The following is a 17,298-nucleotide window of genomic DNA, read 5'->3' as shown; positions in this document are numbered from 1 at the left end:
CATTAAAGACTTTGGGAAGTAATTGATTAGTCATTCTTCCTGTCTCTTCCTGGCTGCTGCTCATTGTCCTCTGTGATGCAGATCATGTGTTCTGTTTCTATTCTGCTTTCTTTTTTATTTTATTTTATTTTATTTTTATTTTTTTCCAATTTATTTATTTTCAGAAAAACAGTATTCATTATTTTTTCACCACACCCAGTGCTCCATGCAAGCCATGCCCTCTATAATTCCCACCACCTGGTACCCCAATCTCCCACCCCCCCGCCACTTCAAACCCCTCAGACTGTTTTTCAGAGTCCATAGTCTCTCATGGTTCACCTCCCCTTCCAATTTACCCAAATTCCCTACTCCTCTCTAATGCCCCTTGTCCTCCATGCTATTTGTTATGCTCCACAAATAAGTGAAACCATATGATAATTGACTCTCTCTGCTTGACTTATTTCACTCAGCATAATCTCTTCCAGTCCCGTCCATGTTGCTACAAAAGTTGGGTATTCATCCTTTCTGATGGAGGCATAATACTCCATAGTGTATATGGACCACATCTTCCTTATCCATTCATCCGTTGAAGGGCATCTTGGTTCTTTCCATAGTTTGGCGACTGTGGCCGTTGCTGCTAAACTACTAGAACTCATACAGCAATTCAGCAACGTGGCAGGATACAAAGTCAATGTGCAGAAATCAGTGGCTTTCTTATACTCTATTCTGCTTTCTTATTTTACACAGCGTTACTTGTGGAAGGTTGGGAAGGACTGAGGTAGCTCTATGCCTTTCCTATGGGGTAAAACACAAAGACTGCTCCCTTTTTCATGTCCTGTTCCCTCTCCTCATCTTGTCTTGTTCCTTACATCCTGTGTCTCCTCTTCTCAGCCTGCTTCTTTTCTCTACCCCTGTCTCCACACCCCACCCCCCGCCACCCCCCACCCTAACAAGCCATCACCTCCCAGCATTGCTGACTTGGGTGCAGGCTTGGGCTCTGCATCTCTGATTGGATCTTGACCTGGATGCCTCTCTGGGCCTCCGGCTCAACACTTAAAAGCTGAGCTTAGCAGCTCCCACCAAGTTTTTTATTTTTAATCTCTGTGAGTGGCATCACCAGCCTGTATCAAGTCTGAAAATCTGTGAATTGCCCTTGACAGTGTCTCCTCCTTGTCACTCCACCTTTAATCATTTAACAAATCCTGTCCTGTCCACCTTGGAAATCCATGATTTGCCTGTCTTCTTCACTCCTCTCTGCCACCCTCTGGTCTAGTCCTTATGACATCTTGCTGAGGACTACAGCTGCCTCCTTTCTAGTCGCTTCCTTGTACAAACTTCTCTTCACACTGTTGCAAGTTATCTTCCTAGAATTTGACAGACTTAAGAACCTCCCCCTCAGTTTGCCTCAGCTGAGCATCTAAAGCCTTTTATAATCTGAACTGCCTCTCCAGCAACTTTTCTCTGCAGTAAATCCATTGTTTCCTGCCACTGAAAATGCTGCTTGATTTGCTTGGCAAATGCCTATGTGTCCCTCCAGATTAGGCGAAGTGTCTTTTTGGTGAAGCCTTCCTTACTGTCTTCGGGCAACCTCACCTGCTCCTTGTCTGGGTCCCACTCTCTCCTCTTTCCTCATTAACAGTGCTTGGAGGGGTGACCTGCAATTATCTCTTTATGTGTGTCTCCTGTACCAGAATGAAGAATGTAGTTTGTAGTTTATTTCTCTCCCCATCTCTATGTCTACCTGACCTTGCGTGCAGATCAATAGAACATCTGGTGAAGGAAGGATGATTTTGAGAGCTCTTTTTCACTTACATTTGGGCTTGAAGTTGTTTTATGTTATTGAAAATGCTGGTTCAGACATTAAGATAATAAAGCATTTTAACAGAATATCCCTTCAGGAGGCATATAGTTAGAAAAGGTACAAAATTTTTTATCACTTTAAAGGGAAAACAATGCTTGCCAACTGAGAATGATCTAGCAGAAGGACAAAGTTCTGGTCCTTAGCAATGTCCTCAAACCCTTGCATCACCTCCAGAATCATCTGCTGCTAGAGTCCTTGTTACATAAGAAAAGTGATTCCTGATCATTAAAATCACTTTTGGGGGGTACAGAGAGTAGACATCCGTGTCAAATCTTCCACTTCTCAAGATTTCTGGGAGGATTTCAGTTAAGAGCCTCTTAAGAAAGAGTTTTTCTTAGTGTTTTTGGCAGGACCTATAAATCAAAACAACAAATCCCTGAAGTTTTAGTTTAAAAAATGGTAATAGTGGAGAAACATGCAGCCAAAGCTCCTAATCTATGATAGGAGTGAGAAACCTTTTTTCTTTTAAAGAAATGTAGAAAATGTCAATGGGGTGACCTTCCTTACAAAGAGAAACTTGGTTTTAATTTTAGTGATTTTCTGGGCAATGGTAAAGATAGGAAATTACCCATTTAATTAATTTAAAAATTGAGTGAAAGCATCTGACTGTATTCAATAAATATATTAAGAGTATGCCTTAATTCCACTGGTTGGACAATTAAAGGAGGAGAACAAAAATAAGACAGTTCTGGAGGCAGAGCAATGGGGGAAGAAAGAGGCAGAGCACAGTTTGTTTTAGAGGGAAGGCAGGGGACATAGAGCTTCATTGTCCCTCCCTCCTTTCTAGCTTACCTCATCTGGCCCAAACCATCCTCCCATGGCATGTCTACCCAAGGTACTTCAAGTTCTTCTCTCAGTTTTTAATCAGTCTCTGTCCCTAGACTCTGCCCCCAGAGCCTTGCTTTTGCAGGGCCCAGAGTCCCGTGAGCTGTGGAGTCTCATCTCCATTTTCCCAGATGGATGAAGCTTGTACCTGCTCATCTGCAGCTCACTGGGGTCCTAACCAACCTTTGGTTTTAATCTTCTGAACCTTAGTGTCTTTGTGTATGTGAAAACAGGATTAGTAATACATACCCTACAAGGCTGGAAGTCACCCAACAGGTCCTCAACAAACATTTATTTCCTTTCTCTCTGCTTTTTTTCCGTTCCAGTTGCCTCACTTTCCTCTCTGCTGATACCAACGCTCTCGAAACCTCTCATGAACTAAGTCATTGGCTGGGAATTTGCCTCTGCAATTCTGCCTGGAATCTACCCTTGTGTCTGAAAGTGGGAGGCTCAGGGAGGCTTTGAGGTGAGGACAGCTTTGTACCAGCTGCAGTCAGACATCAAGACTCAGGTCCTAGTTCCATCGTGTCCTTGCTGTGAGAACTTTGGACAGGTTGCATTTTCCCTTGGTGGCCTAGTTTCCTCATCGGTAATTTGGGAATAATAATTATTTTGACTTCCAGGATTGTAGGAAGAATTCAATGAATTACTTCATGAAAAGTGGTTAGTGTAACATCTAGCACATTGTTCGTGCTCAGTAAGTGTTATAGATACCCCAATTTAGAAAATTTGCTGACCAATGGCATGGTGTGCTCAGTGTCCAGTTTCATCATCTCATGTCAGAAAGAAAGCAGGGCAGGATTCAAGTGCTGGTTTCAGAGGAGTGTCCAGAGCAGGCCCTCAAGAGATGCTTGCTGGAGTTCACTGCCTATGATGGAGGGGGACGGTGGAGGGGTACACTGGCTTTGCTTTGCATGGGAGGAGGTTGACCCCAACAGGGAAGGATGCAGTGACTTGGGTGTGGCTCCCTGGGAAGGGAGTGGTGGGGGCAGCCAGGATGAGGAGTCCACAGGCTGCTGCTGCTATCACCTGAATGCTCTTGGTATCTGCCCTGGCCTCACCCTCTTGCCACCAGCTCAGAAATCACCTCATGGCCCAGAGCCCTGCCTGCAGCCCCTGCTTAAAGAAATACTGCCTTAGAAAGATCATGTGCCATTCTGAGATAGAATTTTTTTTTTAAAGATTTTATTTATTTATTTGACAGAGAGAGATCACAAGTAGGCAGAGAGGCAGGCAGAGAGAGAGAGAGGAGGAAGCAGGCTCCCTGCTGAGCAGAGAGCCCGATGGGGGACTCGATCCCAGGACCCTGAGATCATGACCTGAGCCTAAGGCAGCGGCTCAACCCACTGAGCCACCCAAGCGCCCCTCTGAGATAGAATTTTGAGATTCTACACAGGAGAGCGGGGTTTTACTTTTTTTTTTTTCTCTCAGTGAAGAGTAGAGAGAGAAGCTGAGGAGAAAACTACTTACAAGCATCAGAAAAATATTTAGGTGTGCAGAAAAAAGAATTGTCCTGAACCAACTTTAAAAGGATAGCTATTCTTAAAGTCTTTGTCAAAAATACCATTATCGAGGATTCTGGCCATAGGATTGGAATGCTTTTTAATAGGAAACCAGAGTTTATGTGTCTGAGTGTGTCAGTGTACATCAAGGTACTACGTCATTTCTTATTCTAGTCTGAAAAAATGAATGCTTTATCTTCCAAGGGCTTGTATCATTTTCTAGAATAACTGTAGTTTCTGAAACCTGTCATTTATCACATATTCTGAGGCAGCGACAGACTATCTGAATTTGGCAAGTCCCAGAAAATCCAGTATGCCTGCCTGCTGACAGCAGAGTGGAGTTACATCATGTGTAATTTAACGTATGTAAATTCAACCCGGAACATTTGGAAAGAAATTTAAATATTGTGACTCATTCTACATTCCAATTCACTCAATAAGCATCGGCCTGCTTGGAGAGCTCTCTTGAGATGGGAGACACGCTTTTCTTTTCCTCAGTTGATCTCAGCTCCCTCATTCCCCCCAGGGTGGAGCATCTCCCTGAGCTAAGGGCGATTCTGGGTTTAACCACTACTCCTGAACGCAAGTCAACTTTTCATCCCTTTTCAACCCAAGAAAAAGTTAACTCTTCCAACCGTGGAGAAAAGCAGTGTTATTGTGTGGCCAAGTACTGGTCCCTATGTGGTGTCTTCCTAGTGGATTTTCAAGAATGGTGTACAAAATGAGTATCTTTTGCCATTTGTGCTACCTTGAGAATTTGAGCCCTGTTGAAATGCAGCTATTTGCCCCCGAACAGTTGCCGGTCTCATTTGCCATTCCACACTTCCTCCCCCACCTCTTGTTCTCTTCCTTTACCATTGTGCATATAAGTGACCAGCAGTAGGTTCTAGAAGGGCTAGTTCCTGACCACAAGCAGCCACCAGTACTGTGTTCAGTGCTGGAATTAGGAGCATCTGAGGCACAGCAGGCACCCTGCAAACTCAAGGCTTAGGTTGGGGATATGCTACCAAGGAGGAAAATCCCTTAATTTGTGACACCAGACTCTAGCCTAAGAGGAATCTAGTCATTGTATTCATTCTTGCTAGAATAAAGAGAGGAGGACTTTCTTTCTAGACTATGTTAATTCTCACGGTAGCACAGCAATAAATAGAATCTCTCCGTGTAGATTCTGTGTCTTGCATTGTCCTCATCTGTAGAGTATTTAAGATATTTTTTTAAAAAAGATTTTATTTATTTATTTGTCAGAGTGAGCACAGGCAGACAGAGTGGCAGGCAGAGGCAGATGGAGAAGCAGGCTTTCGCTGAGCAAGGAGCCAGATGTGGGACTTGATCCCAGGACACTGGGATCATGACCTGAGCTGAAGGCAGTGGCTTAACCAACTGAGCCACCCAGGCATCCCTATTTAGGATATTTTTAAAACCACCAGACAAATGCTCATGGCAGGATGGGAAGGAAAACTGAGAAGTTCTAAGGTTGTCACCTCATGTTTTGTCATTGTTGCTTAGTGATATGGGGAGGAGAGAAGCAAGGGGTAGCTGATTATGGCTACCTACAAGAAGTCAAAGAATCATAGAATTTTCGTAATGGAGGGAGAGAATCTCAACCCCACTGCTGGAATTTTAGAGGGGTGAAATGATTTGTTTGAGGTCAAAATGTGTGGCAGAACTAGGAGCAGAACCTCTGTTTCCTGGCCCCAGGCTGGTGTTCCTTATGCTGTTAAAATACCTCTGATGAACTGGCTTGATAGGAACGGGTTTAGCCCGTTTTGTGGTTGTATAGCCCCACCCTTTAATGAGCTCCCTGAAAAGGGGAGAGCAAAGTTCACATTATTCTTTCTTGTTTGGGTTTTAGGGTGCATGATTGTCACTGGCAAAGTGCTACATGGGCCTAAAACTCTGAAAACGTTGCTTCTATATGAGGGGTTGGGGATGGATGAGAATGGATGGGTTAGGATGGGTGAAGGGGTATGGTTTATGCTAATAATGAAAGTCACGATTGCAAAAATGGATTCCACTTACAGTAATGGATGGTTATGGAATTAATGGGGGCTTTATGAATATTTCATGCTGTGATTTATTTGGCATTAGGCAAGGAGTAAGTTTGAAATGAGAAATAGCTCTGGATTACTTTCTTGGAACTTCACTTGTCATGGGTCTCCCTAGGATTTCATCTTTGAAAAGAAATCCCCTGTATCCTCCTGATGCCCTGGAAAGAAGGTGGGCCCTAAGAAGCTGCAAGGCAAAAGCAGCCATTATGCAGATCGAAGACGTTTATTTAAATGTTCACTCTGATTCAAGCTTCAAAGTCCAGGAGGTCAGGTTATATGATCATAGAAGGAAAGGAATTCTTCTTGACCTTTATCTTTTGATGGCATAGTTTGAATGGAACTTCTGTTTCACTAAGATGATTATTATTCATTTACCTGCTACTAGTGGCCTCTGTCTTGTTAAATGTTGCCATTTGCTGCAGTACGATACATGCCACACCCAGCAGAGAGTAAACCTTGCGTAGTATCAGTGTGTAAAGTGTTGCTTCTTTGTGCTATGGGTCTAGGATCTACAGTTGTTCTCTGGGACCAATTCTACCCAGACATCTTTCCTCAGTGATTCATGAGGAAAGGCTCTTTACCGAGAACTTTGTGAAAGCAGCTAAGGGGTCAAGTGCAAAGGACTTCAGATTGCTAAGTGTTAATTTAAAGGAAAATGACAAATAACACGAGACGTCATTCTCACGTTCGATTTCCACTGCCTCCTGATTAGGAAATTGGCACAACTCCTTGACTCAAGTATCTCTGCTCTTGACTTACTCAGAGCTTTCTCTCTGATGTCTTGTTCTTGGGTCTATAGCTCTTCTTTCTCTGCAATGGAGAATTTATTTCCATGTGTACGCATGTATATATATATACATGCATATATACACACACACATACATGCTTTAGGCATTTCTGTTCCTTCAGGTTTCTGCACAAATACATGAAAAGTCTTGCTTATTAAGAGGTTTACTTTCTGGGCGCCTGGGTGGCTCAGTGGGTTAAGCCGCTGCCTTCGGCTCAGGTCATGATCTCAGGGTCCTGGGATCGAGGCCCGCATCGGGCTCTCTGCTCAGCAGGGAGCCTGCTTCCTCCTCTCTCTCTGCCTGCCTCTCTGCCTGCTTGTGATCTCTCTCTGTCAAATAAATAAATAAAATCTTTAAAAAAAAAAAAAAAAAGAGGTTTACTTTCTTCCAAAGCATGTTCTTTGGAACCAGTTTCTCTCTGACCTTTGAGCAGTTGAGACAGCAATTGTATGATCCACCTGGCCTCTATTTGGGAAGAAAGCAACTTCTCAATGGATTCTGATCTAAAGCCTCTTCCTCTACAAAGAAGTCACTGACTCTGTATGACACCCCTGGGATCCCTGGGCGACAACCTGCAAGTGTCCACATGAGGATTGCTCTTAACTAAATTCTGAGTGAGCTAAATAAGCATAAATTAGTATTCATGTGTAAACAACTTTGTTATGAATCTTATATACAAATCTATCTCAGCAAGTTAACTAGATTTCTGATTGTTGCCTGTGCTGCTTTATTCATGCCTCATATGGTCTGTGAGTGAGAAAAAAGAGACAGAGAGAGGGAGGAAGAGGTAGAAAGAAGGAAAAGCCTGGGGGGTGGGCAGAACAAGGGCAAGGGAATGGGAGTAGGAGAGATAGAGAGAATTTATCTGAAGGCTTCACCTTCTGCTGGAATATGTTAATTTCTGTTTTGAGAATTGGCCCCATTATTCAACAGGGTCCCTGAAAATGAAGATGATACACTTCATCTGCATTTTTAAAGACAGAAATATATATGCTAGACTTTCAGATATGCCACTGGAGGAATTGGGCTGTGTTCCAGAATGTCATTAAAGAGCAGAAAATATCTCCAGAATTCTAGCATGAGAGCTGGAAAAGATCTCCATTTAGCTTTTCATTTCCTGGAATCAGAAACTGAAGTACAGTGATGCTAATAAGTGACATTGCCAGAACTCACCAGCTGATCAGAGGCAATGAAGTGATGGGACACTGTTCTGCCTTATGTTTTGTGGGTTTTCTACTGAACCCTGGACATGTGTGCCTCCATCACATACATCATAAAACTCACAATATTGGAGAGACTCCAGAGAAATGGGCTTGGCTGGAATTGAGTTTGAAGGTGAAGGCAGGAGAGGCTGACCTGTTCTGCAGTGGGAACTAGGTTGAGGTAAAGATTTTGAGGGAGATGACTTCCTCAGGCAGTCCGTGATGAGGCAGGGTAGGGTCTTAGTCCTGGAAGACAATTCTGGTGAGAAGAGATACTGTCATCTGCAGAAAAAGACTTTAGTCTGGACTTTTGCTTGTGGTGACCAAAGGAATAAGTTAAATGGCTGCTATCTTTCATATCTTGACTCATCTGGCTAAGAGAAAAGAGTGAGCAGGAGAGCACAAGGCATCTTGATGAGCTGACAATGAATTGCAGAGAGAGACAATGTTTGCAGTGTCTGAGAGTTATCGTATTGACTCTCCAGTCTTATCTAGTTTTGGTCCTTTGCCTGTCAGCTGTGTGCAGATAAGTAGATTTTTAGGGTAAGTATATTTGTAGGACAGCAGTTCCCATACAAAGACCTTAATAGGGTTGTTGTTATTGACTGACACTAACAGAAGTCTAATTCGCAAAGTAAAATGCACTTCTGTTTCAAACCTGAGAAAAACCCATTTAAATATTTGGGGAACACATCTGTCTGTACATATTTATATGTGCATGCACACATGTTTATTTTTATACAAATGTGATCACACTATACATCTTACTTTGTAGTCTGCTTTAAGTTTTAAATCACTATTACTGAATCCAAGAATTGAAGACGCAGGTGGCAACTTAATCATCCCTCCAACACAAGCTTTGCTTTTTTTAAAAAATCAACTTTATTGAAGTATAATTTACATAAATAAAATATACATATTTTAAATGTAAAGTTCAGTGAGTTTTGAGAAATACAAAGGACTTTTAACAATTCAGGAAAAAGAAAACCAATACCCCAATAAAAATGGGCAAAAGATTTAAGAAGACTCTATGAAAGAAGGTATTTCTCCATTTGGTTCCATCAGTTTTTGCTTCTTGTTTTTTGAAACTGTTAGGAGTTTGAAATTCTGTAGGATTGTTACATCCTTTTGATGAACTGACTCCTTTATTATTATCATATGTCCCTTTTACTTTTTGGTGTTATTCCTTGTTCTGAAGTTCACTTTGTTTAATGTTAAAATAGATGCTTTAGCTTTCTCATGATATATCTTTTTCCATTTTTTAAATTTTAACCTATCTTTGTCTCTATATTTAAAATGAATTTCTTTTTATTTATTTATTTTCTAAAAATTTTTAATTTTTTATTTTTTATAAACATATAGTATATTTTTATCCCCAGGGGTACAGGTCTGTGAATTGCCAGGTTTACACACTTCACAGCACTAAAGTGAATTTCTTGTATACAGCAAGCAGTTGGGCCTTGGTTTTTAATCCCTGCCTTTTATTTTATTTATGTTTTTATTTTTTAAAGGTTTTATTTCAAAGTAATCTCTACACCCAATGTTTGGCTTGAATTTACAATCTGGAGATTAAGAGTCCTACACTCTACTGACTGAGCCAGTCAGGTGCTCCCTAATCCCTGCCTTTTAATTGGAATGTTTAGCCAGTGTAATTATTTACAAAGTGGATTTAAACTTACTACCTTCTGGTTTGTTTTTATTTGTTCTATCTACTCTCACTTCCTTTTCCCCTAATTTCTTCCCCTCCTTTGGGTAGAGTATTAGTTTAGTAGTAGTATTTAATAGTGAATATTTATTATTTTATATCCTCTAACTCCTTTATATTTGCTATATTGCTTGGAAGTTTACCATATGTTTTAACTTATCACAGTTTGTCTTTAAATACTATATTACTTTGTATATAATACAAGAATCTAACAACCTTTAATTTCTCCCCTTCTGGCTTTTGTGCTATTGCTGTTAGATATTTTACTTCTATTTATGTTGTAAATCCCACAATATATTATTACTATTTTGCTTTAAACAGCTAATTATTGGGGCACCTGAGTGGCTTAGTCATTAAGTGTCTGCCTTTGGCTCAGGTCATGATCCCAGGATCCCGGGATTGAGCCCCGCATTGGGCTCCCTGCTTAGCAGGAAACCTGCTTCTTCCCCTTCCTTATGTTCCCTTTCTCACTGTCTCTGTCTGTCAAATAAATAAATAAAACACTTTATTTTTTTTTAAAAGATTTTATTTATTTATTTGACAGACAGAGATCATAAGTAGTCAGAGAGGCAGGCAGAGAGAGAGGGGGAAGCAGGCTCTCTGATGAGCAGAGAGCCCGATGTGAGGCTTGATCCCAGGATGCTGGGATCATGACCTGAGCTGAATCTGATCATGGCAGAGGCTTTAACCCACTGAGCCACCCAGGCGCTCCTAAATAAAACACTTTAAAAAAAAATTATTTATTTATTTATTTGAGAGAGAGAAGGACTACAAGCAGGCAGAGGGAGAGGGAGAAGCAGGCTTCTTGCTGAGCAGGGAGCTGGATGCGGGGCTCGATCTCAAGACCCTGGGATCATGACCTGAGCTGAAGGCAGGCACTTAACCAGCTGAGCCACCCAGGTGCCCAATAAATAAAATCTTTAAAAAAAGAAAAAAAAACCCCAGTTAATTATCTTCTAAAAACCTTAAAAATATATATTTTAAGTAATCTCTGCAACCAGTGTGGGGCTTCAAGAGTCACATGCTCCACTGACTGAGCCAGTGAAGTGCTTCTTAACATTTTTAAATGGTAGAATATCTTATGTATATGTGCATATCCACATATTTGCCATTTTTAATGCCTTTCATTTCTTTGTGTAGATAGACATTTCTATTGTGTTACTTATATTTTGTCTAAAGAACTTCCTTTAACATTTCTTATGATAGAATGTTGCTTGTGATAAATTTTCTCAATTTTTTCTGAAAAAGGATTTGCTTTTGAAAGATATTTTTACTGGTTGTAAAATTCTAGGTTGATAGTGTTTTTCTTTTATATCGTAAAATATCATTTAGTTGTCTTCCGCCTTGCACTGTTTTTTAGAAGAAACCTACAATCATTTTTATTTGTTCTTTGTTAAATAAAGTCTTTCCTCTGACTCCTTTTTTTTTTTTTAAAGGTTTTATTAATTTGTCTGAGAGAATGAGAGAGCACAGGTTGTGGGGAGGGACAGAGGGAGTGGAAGAAGCAGACTCCCCATTAAGCAGGAGCCTGTTGTAGGGCTCAATCTCAGGACCTGGAGATCATGACCTGAGCCAAACGCAGACACTTAACTGACTGAGCCACCCAGGTGCCCCTTTCTTCTGACTACTTTAAAGATTATTCTTTAACTTTTTTTTTTTTTTTCAATTTGATAATGGTTTTCTTTGTGTTTATTCTGCTTAGAGGTATTGACTATCTGGGATTTGTAGGTGTGTATTTTTTATAAGAGATAGAAAATTTTCTGTTACTATTTTTGAGTAGATGCCAACCAGTGAATTTTACCTTATATGTGCTACATTTTGTCATATTTCTTTAAAGATTTTCTAACTTTCTCTAGAAGAAGTTAGATGGTTTGCAAACCATTTTGACATTTTAGAATTTTATTTGTAAGGTATAGTGCGGATCTGGAGCCATCTACTGTTACTTTATGGGTACAGTTACTTCATGGGTAGTTTACCTGTACTACTTACTAGGTTATGACTCTTCTGGAGTCTCTATGAATGCCCTACATATTGACGAAAGTTTCTATACTCTGCCTAGTGGGAGTTAGAATGATTGCCAGTTCTGCCTGAGCTTGGGGAATTGTTGAGCTTGCAACTCTCTTTGTTATTTCCTAGCAAGTTGGCTGGCCTTGCAGGGCTTCATCCTGGGGATGTACAGATTATATTCAGCCAAAAACTCAAGGAGATACCTACTCATATTTCTGAGATCTTTCTTTTTCTAGCTTCCTCTTTTCTGTCCATTTAAGGTGCTATGCCCTCTCCAAACTCCAGTTTCTATCCCCTCAACTCAGTGAGACCACCAGCTCTTTTGGGGTTCCCTCTCCCTTCAGTATGGTCTGGAATATGCCTCCAGAGAGAAATCGGGCCTATTATAGTGTTGATTTCATTTAACTTCCCTCTTCCAGGAATCATAGTCGTGTTGCTGTCTGTGGTCCAATGGCTAAAAAACCAGGGCTATGACCAGGTTTAGGAGAGGTACCAAAGGGACAAAATTTAAGAAGGCACTCACTCTCAGGCTCATGCAAGTGTATGATTGGCTTTTAAAGAGGAGTGCCTTCTTAAATTTCGCACCCTAAGCACCTGTCTGGCCTCACCTTAGTCCCAGCCCTGTTGAAAACAATTGTCATTTATTTTACCCAGTTTTCTTGTATTTATGGTGGGAAGGTAATTGTGCAGAGCTTGATTTTATTAAAATTAAAAACTTCTGCTCTGCAAAAGACACTTTTAAGAACAATGATACCGGGACAAATATTTACAAAGACATATCTGATAAAGGACTATTATCCCAGGTATACAGAGAACTCTTAATACTCAACAATAAGAAAACAAACAACCTGATTAGAAAATGGATCAAAAAATTAATAGACACATCATGAAAGAAGATATACAGAAGGCAAATAAACATATTAAAAGATGCCAAACATCATATGTAACTAGGGAATTGTAAAACAACAGTGAGATACTACTACTTACTTATTAGAATGACCAGATTCTAGGATAATGACAACATTCAATGCTGATGAGACTGTAGAGCAATAGGAACTCTTATTTACTGCTTGGGAATACAAAATGTACAGCCACTTTGGCAGACAATTTGGCAGTTTGTTACAAAACTGAACATACTCTTACCATATGATCCAGCAGTTGCACTCCTTAGTATTTACTCAAACAAATTGAAAACTTATGTCTACACAAAACCTGCACATGTATGCATATAGCAGCTTTTTTCATAAGTTTTCAAACTGGGAAGGACCCAAGATCGGTTTTAGTAGGTAAATGGAAAAACTATGATAACAACCAGCAGGGAAATATTATTCCATGCTAAAAAGAAAGGAGCCATCAAGCCATGAAAAGTTACAAGGATATTACTGAATGAAAGAAGTCAGTCTGAGATGGCTACATACTATATGATCCCAATTATATGGTATTCTGGAAAAGGCAGAACTATAGAGACAGTAAAAGGATCTCTGGTTGCCACAGGTTAGTGTGGAGGGAAGGATGCATAGGTGGAACATAGAGGATTTTGGTATCGTAAAACTATACCATGCGATACATGTCATTATACATTTGTCAAAGCCCATAGAGTATGTCACACCAAGAGAGAACCCTAATGGAAACTGTGGACTTTGGGTGATAATTATGTGATGATTCACTGATGATCATAAATGCACTTCTGTGGTGTAAGATTTTGGTAGTGGGAGAGATTGGACATATGTGGGGGTAGGGAGTACATGGGAAATTTCTGTATTGTTAGCTCAGTTTTGCTCTGAACCTAAACTGCTCCAAAATAAAATCTATTTTAAAAAATTTCAATGTAACTCTGAATAAAAATCCTAAATATTTTCAGGCTAATTATAAGAGTGTTTAGTTTCTCTAGAAAACAGAGCCCAGGATAAGAATTCAGGTGCTTGGGGCGCCTGGGTGGCTCAGTGGGTTAAGCCGCTGCCTTCAGCTCAGGTCATGATCTCAGGGTCCTGGGATCGAGTCCCGCGTCGGGCTCTCTGCTCGGCAGGGAGCCTGCTTCCTCCTCTCTCTCTCTGCCTGCCTCTGTGCCTACTTGTGATCTCTCTCTGTCAAATAAATAAATAAAATCTTTAAAAAAAAAAAAAAGAATTCAGGTGCTTTATCTGAAGGTGCAAACCCACGTAGTGAGGACTGAGAGTAAAAGGGAAATGAAGCAAGGAAAATGCCAAGTTATGTGATGCAAAGCATTATTGTACTGACTAGCACTTGACAGTGAAGAACTGGTAGGTGTCCACCAGCAGGCAGGTATCCTTAGAGTCTTCTTCAGAGGAATTGCGAGAAAGACCTGATCCTTCAGGTATTTCATAGAATCTGAAAGTGCAGGAGCAACCCGGTCCAGTGGGACACTAAACAGAGAAAGAAAAAAGGAAGCAGTTAGTGGAATATCAAGATATGCAGATTTTGTGTACTGATATGTTAAGGAAGAAAGAATGAGGAGATTGTAGGAAGAAGTGACATCAAAAAGTGAAAAAGAGCAGTAGGCGACTATGTCAAGGTCCTGGACCCATGATGTTCTGGGATAAGGAGTTATACCTGAATCTAAATCCATGTTCTGTAATGCAGCTGTATGTGACCCTTGGGGAAGTTAGGTTACCTTTCTGAGCCATATTTCCTCATCTCTGAAAATGAAGTGAAATATAATTTCATAGTGTAGTTTTGAAAAATAAATATATGAGCTTAATGAAATTGCTTGGCATTCAGTGAACATTGCTTCCCTCTGTTCCAGTTCTGTTCTTATTTGTTTTCACAAATCCTATCACACCAGTTCCTCCTCAGCATTTGTTTCTAGGGAGATTGGGGCAATAGGGAGGGAAGGCTCAATATTGTTCCCCAAGTGTATTGGGAAATGACCCAATAAATTTGTATTCCCCATAGCTTTTTCTATACGCAGGCTGGCTGAGTATAGAAATCTCTTAATTTTATCATTTCATAGAAAAAAAGACCAACATGCCTCCTCTTGATTTTTTTTTTTTTTTAAGATTTTATTTATTTATTTGTCAGAGAGAGAACACAAGCAGGCAGAGTGGCAGGCAGAGGCAGAGAGAGAAGCAGGCTCCCTGCTGGACAAGGAGCCTGATGCAGGACTCAATCCCAGGACCCTGGGATTATGGCCTGAGCTGAAGGCAGTGGCTTAACTGACTGAGCCACCCAGGCGTCCCAGCATACCTCCTCTTGAAAAGTGAGTTATTTTCAGATTACTTTCTGTATGTCCAGTCTTAAAATATCTAGCAAAAGGTTTTTTTGTTTGTTTTTTGGCTTGTTTCTTAACTTTTCTCTGGTAGTAAGGCTGTGAGTAACATAGCTAAATATGATTCAGTGCTGGAACATTTGGTATTTTTTTGCCCTTGGAAAGTACAACTGCAGTTTTATCATTAGTGAAGATAGTTTTTTTAATAGTTAAGCCTGGGGATGCCTGAGTACTCAGTCAGTTCAGCATCTTCCTTTGGCTTGGGTCATGATTTCAGGGTCCTGGGATTGAGCTCTCTATCAGGCTCCTTGCTATGTGGGGAGTCTGCTTCTCCCTCTGCTTGCTGCTCCCTGCTGCTTGTGCTTTCTCTCTGACAAATAAAATCTTTAAAGTAATGGTTTAGCATGATGTTTAGCATTATCAAAGATAGCTAACTTTCCTAGGCAGCCATTTCCAACTGCTATGTAGTCTTATTAATTCATAAAAGCTATTCTTGTTTATTCTTGATTTATATTTGAATTACAGTTTATTTCTTATTTTCAGTGGTTAGCTATTTGTGTTCCTTTTACTTTTCCTTATTTGTTGTCCAGCAGTTTGATACTCATTTCATTCTCATGTCTTTTCATTTTGAAGGTGGAAAACTTTTAGGGTGGCTCTGTGGCATAATGGATAGCTCATTGGTCTTCCAGAGACTGAAGATGGAAAGCTTTTATTTATTTGTTTTAAAGCTTTATTTGTTTATTTGAGAGAGAGAGAGAGAAGCATGAGTGGGAGGAGGGACAGAAGGAGAAGGAGAGAGGAAGAGAATCTCAAGCAGATTCCCTGCTGAGCAGGGAGCCTGATACCGGGGTCCATCTCACAGCTGCATCTCACAGAGACCATGACCTGAGCCAAAATCAAGAGTCAGATGCTTAACCAACTGAGCCACGCGGGAGCCCCAAGGAGATGGCGATTCTTTTATTTACTTATTTATTTTTAAAGATATTTATTTATTTATTTGACAGACAGAGATAACAAGTAGGCAGAGAGAGAGGAGGAAGCAGGCTCCCTGCTGAGCAGAGAGCCTGATGTGGGGCTCAATCCCAGGACCCTGGGATCATGACCTGAGCCAAAGGCAGAGGCTTTAACCCACTGAACCACCCAGCCACCCGTGGAGATGGCAAGCTTTTAAACAGGAAAATGGCATTATGGAGAATATCTGGAGTCTATATTCTCAATAGGAGCAGGTGAAATGGGTGAAAATTCGTTCTTGGGGGGTGAGAAAAAATGTTGCTCTTTTACTATACAAAGCACAAATATACATATAGTACATGTAGTGTATATCCGTGGTGGTAAAATTTTGTGAGGTGTGATAACAAAAGTATATTTAAAACAGCACTTGAGGAGCACCAATAAGTAAAAAAGGTTGAGAAGCACTGGTTGAGGGCCAAGGAAGATAATTTCTAAAAGATAAAACTGATACGAACTGAAGGATTCAGAATAACTGCCTCTGTTAACACTGTTATCTATGTTAATGATAATCAGGTCGCAGAAAGTGCTGATGGCATGGAAGTTAAATTGTCAATTATAGCCTTCCATTTGCTTTCTAGCAAAGTTAATTTTTTTTTTTTTTTTTGCTGTTTTTGTTTTCTTTGTAGTTTGTTAGCTCTTTTTCTCTGTTTTCTAGTGAAAACAGTGATTATATTATGTATTGTCAAGATCAGAGTCAGGGTTGTTGGAGTAAAATTAAGACTTTAGAATCATGTGTTTTATTATAATCCACCACAAATAAATGCTTTCTCCTTTTACCTTATTTCTCAAGTCTATACTTCATTAGTTAAAAACAACAACAAAAACAACCCCTCCCCAAAATGAAAACAGAACCATTGGTTCAATAATAAAAATTTTCTTGTGACTCTAATAATTTCGTTGGATAGGACTCTGTCCTTTTGAATTTCATGTAACTTTGCTTTATAGTCTTTTCCTTAGTTTCATTTTACTGTATTCCTTTTTTTTTTAAATGTTCAGTTAGACAGCACATAGTACGTCATTACTTTTTGATGTAGTGTTCAATTATTCATTAGTTGTGGATAACAGCCATTGCTTTTCACAACACATGTCCCCCTTATTTACTGTATTCCTTATCTTTCGAGCTACAGAGTATCTTAACTCCATA

At 40.2% G+C, this 17,298-nt stretch overlaps 1 protein-coding gene across 2 annotated transcripts in view; it reads left to right on the top strand.

Annotated features, from left to right (window-relative positions):
- The window catches only part of AKAP6 (A-kinase anchoring protein 6), a 552,477-nt gene that overhangs the window by 132,231 nt on the left and 402,948 nt on the right, over window positions 1-17,298 (top strand). For both annotated transcript variants that reach the window (XM_044232056.1, XM_044232057.1), the window contains one exon: window positions 2,992-3,131. The gene's annotated coding sequence lies outside the window, so the exon portion shown is untranslated. The remainder of the gene's footprint in view (window positions 1-2,991; window positions 3,132-17,298) is intronic.

The sequence above is a fragment of the Neovison vison genome, chromosome 13 (genome assembly GCF_020171115.1).
Source record: "Neovison vison isolate M4711 chromosome 13, ASM_NN_V1, whole genome shotgun sequence".
NCBI classification, from domain to species: Eukaryota; Metazoa; Chordata; class Mammalia; order Carnivora; family Mustelidae; genus Neogale; species Neogale vison.
Note: the sequence above shows the minus strand (reverse complement) of the source record. Positions and strands in the feature narration are given on the sequence as shown.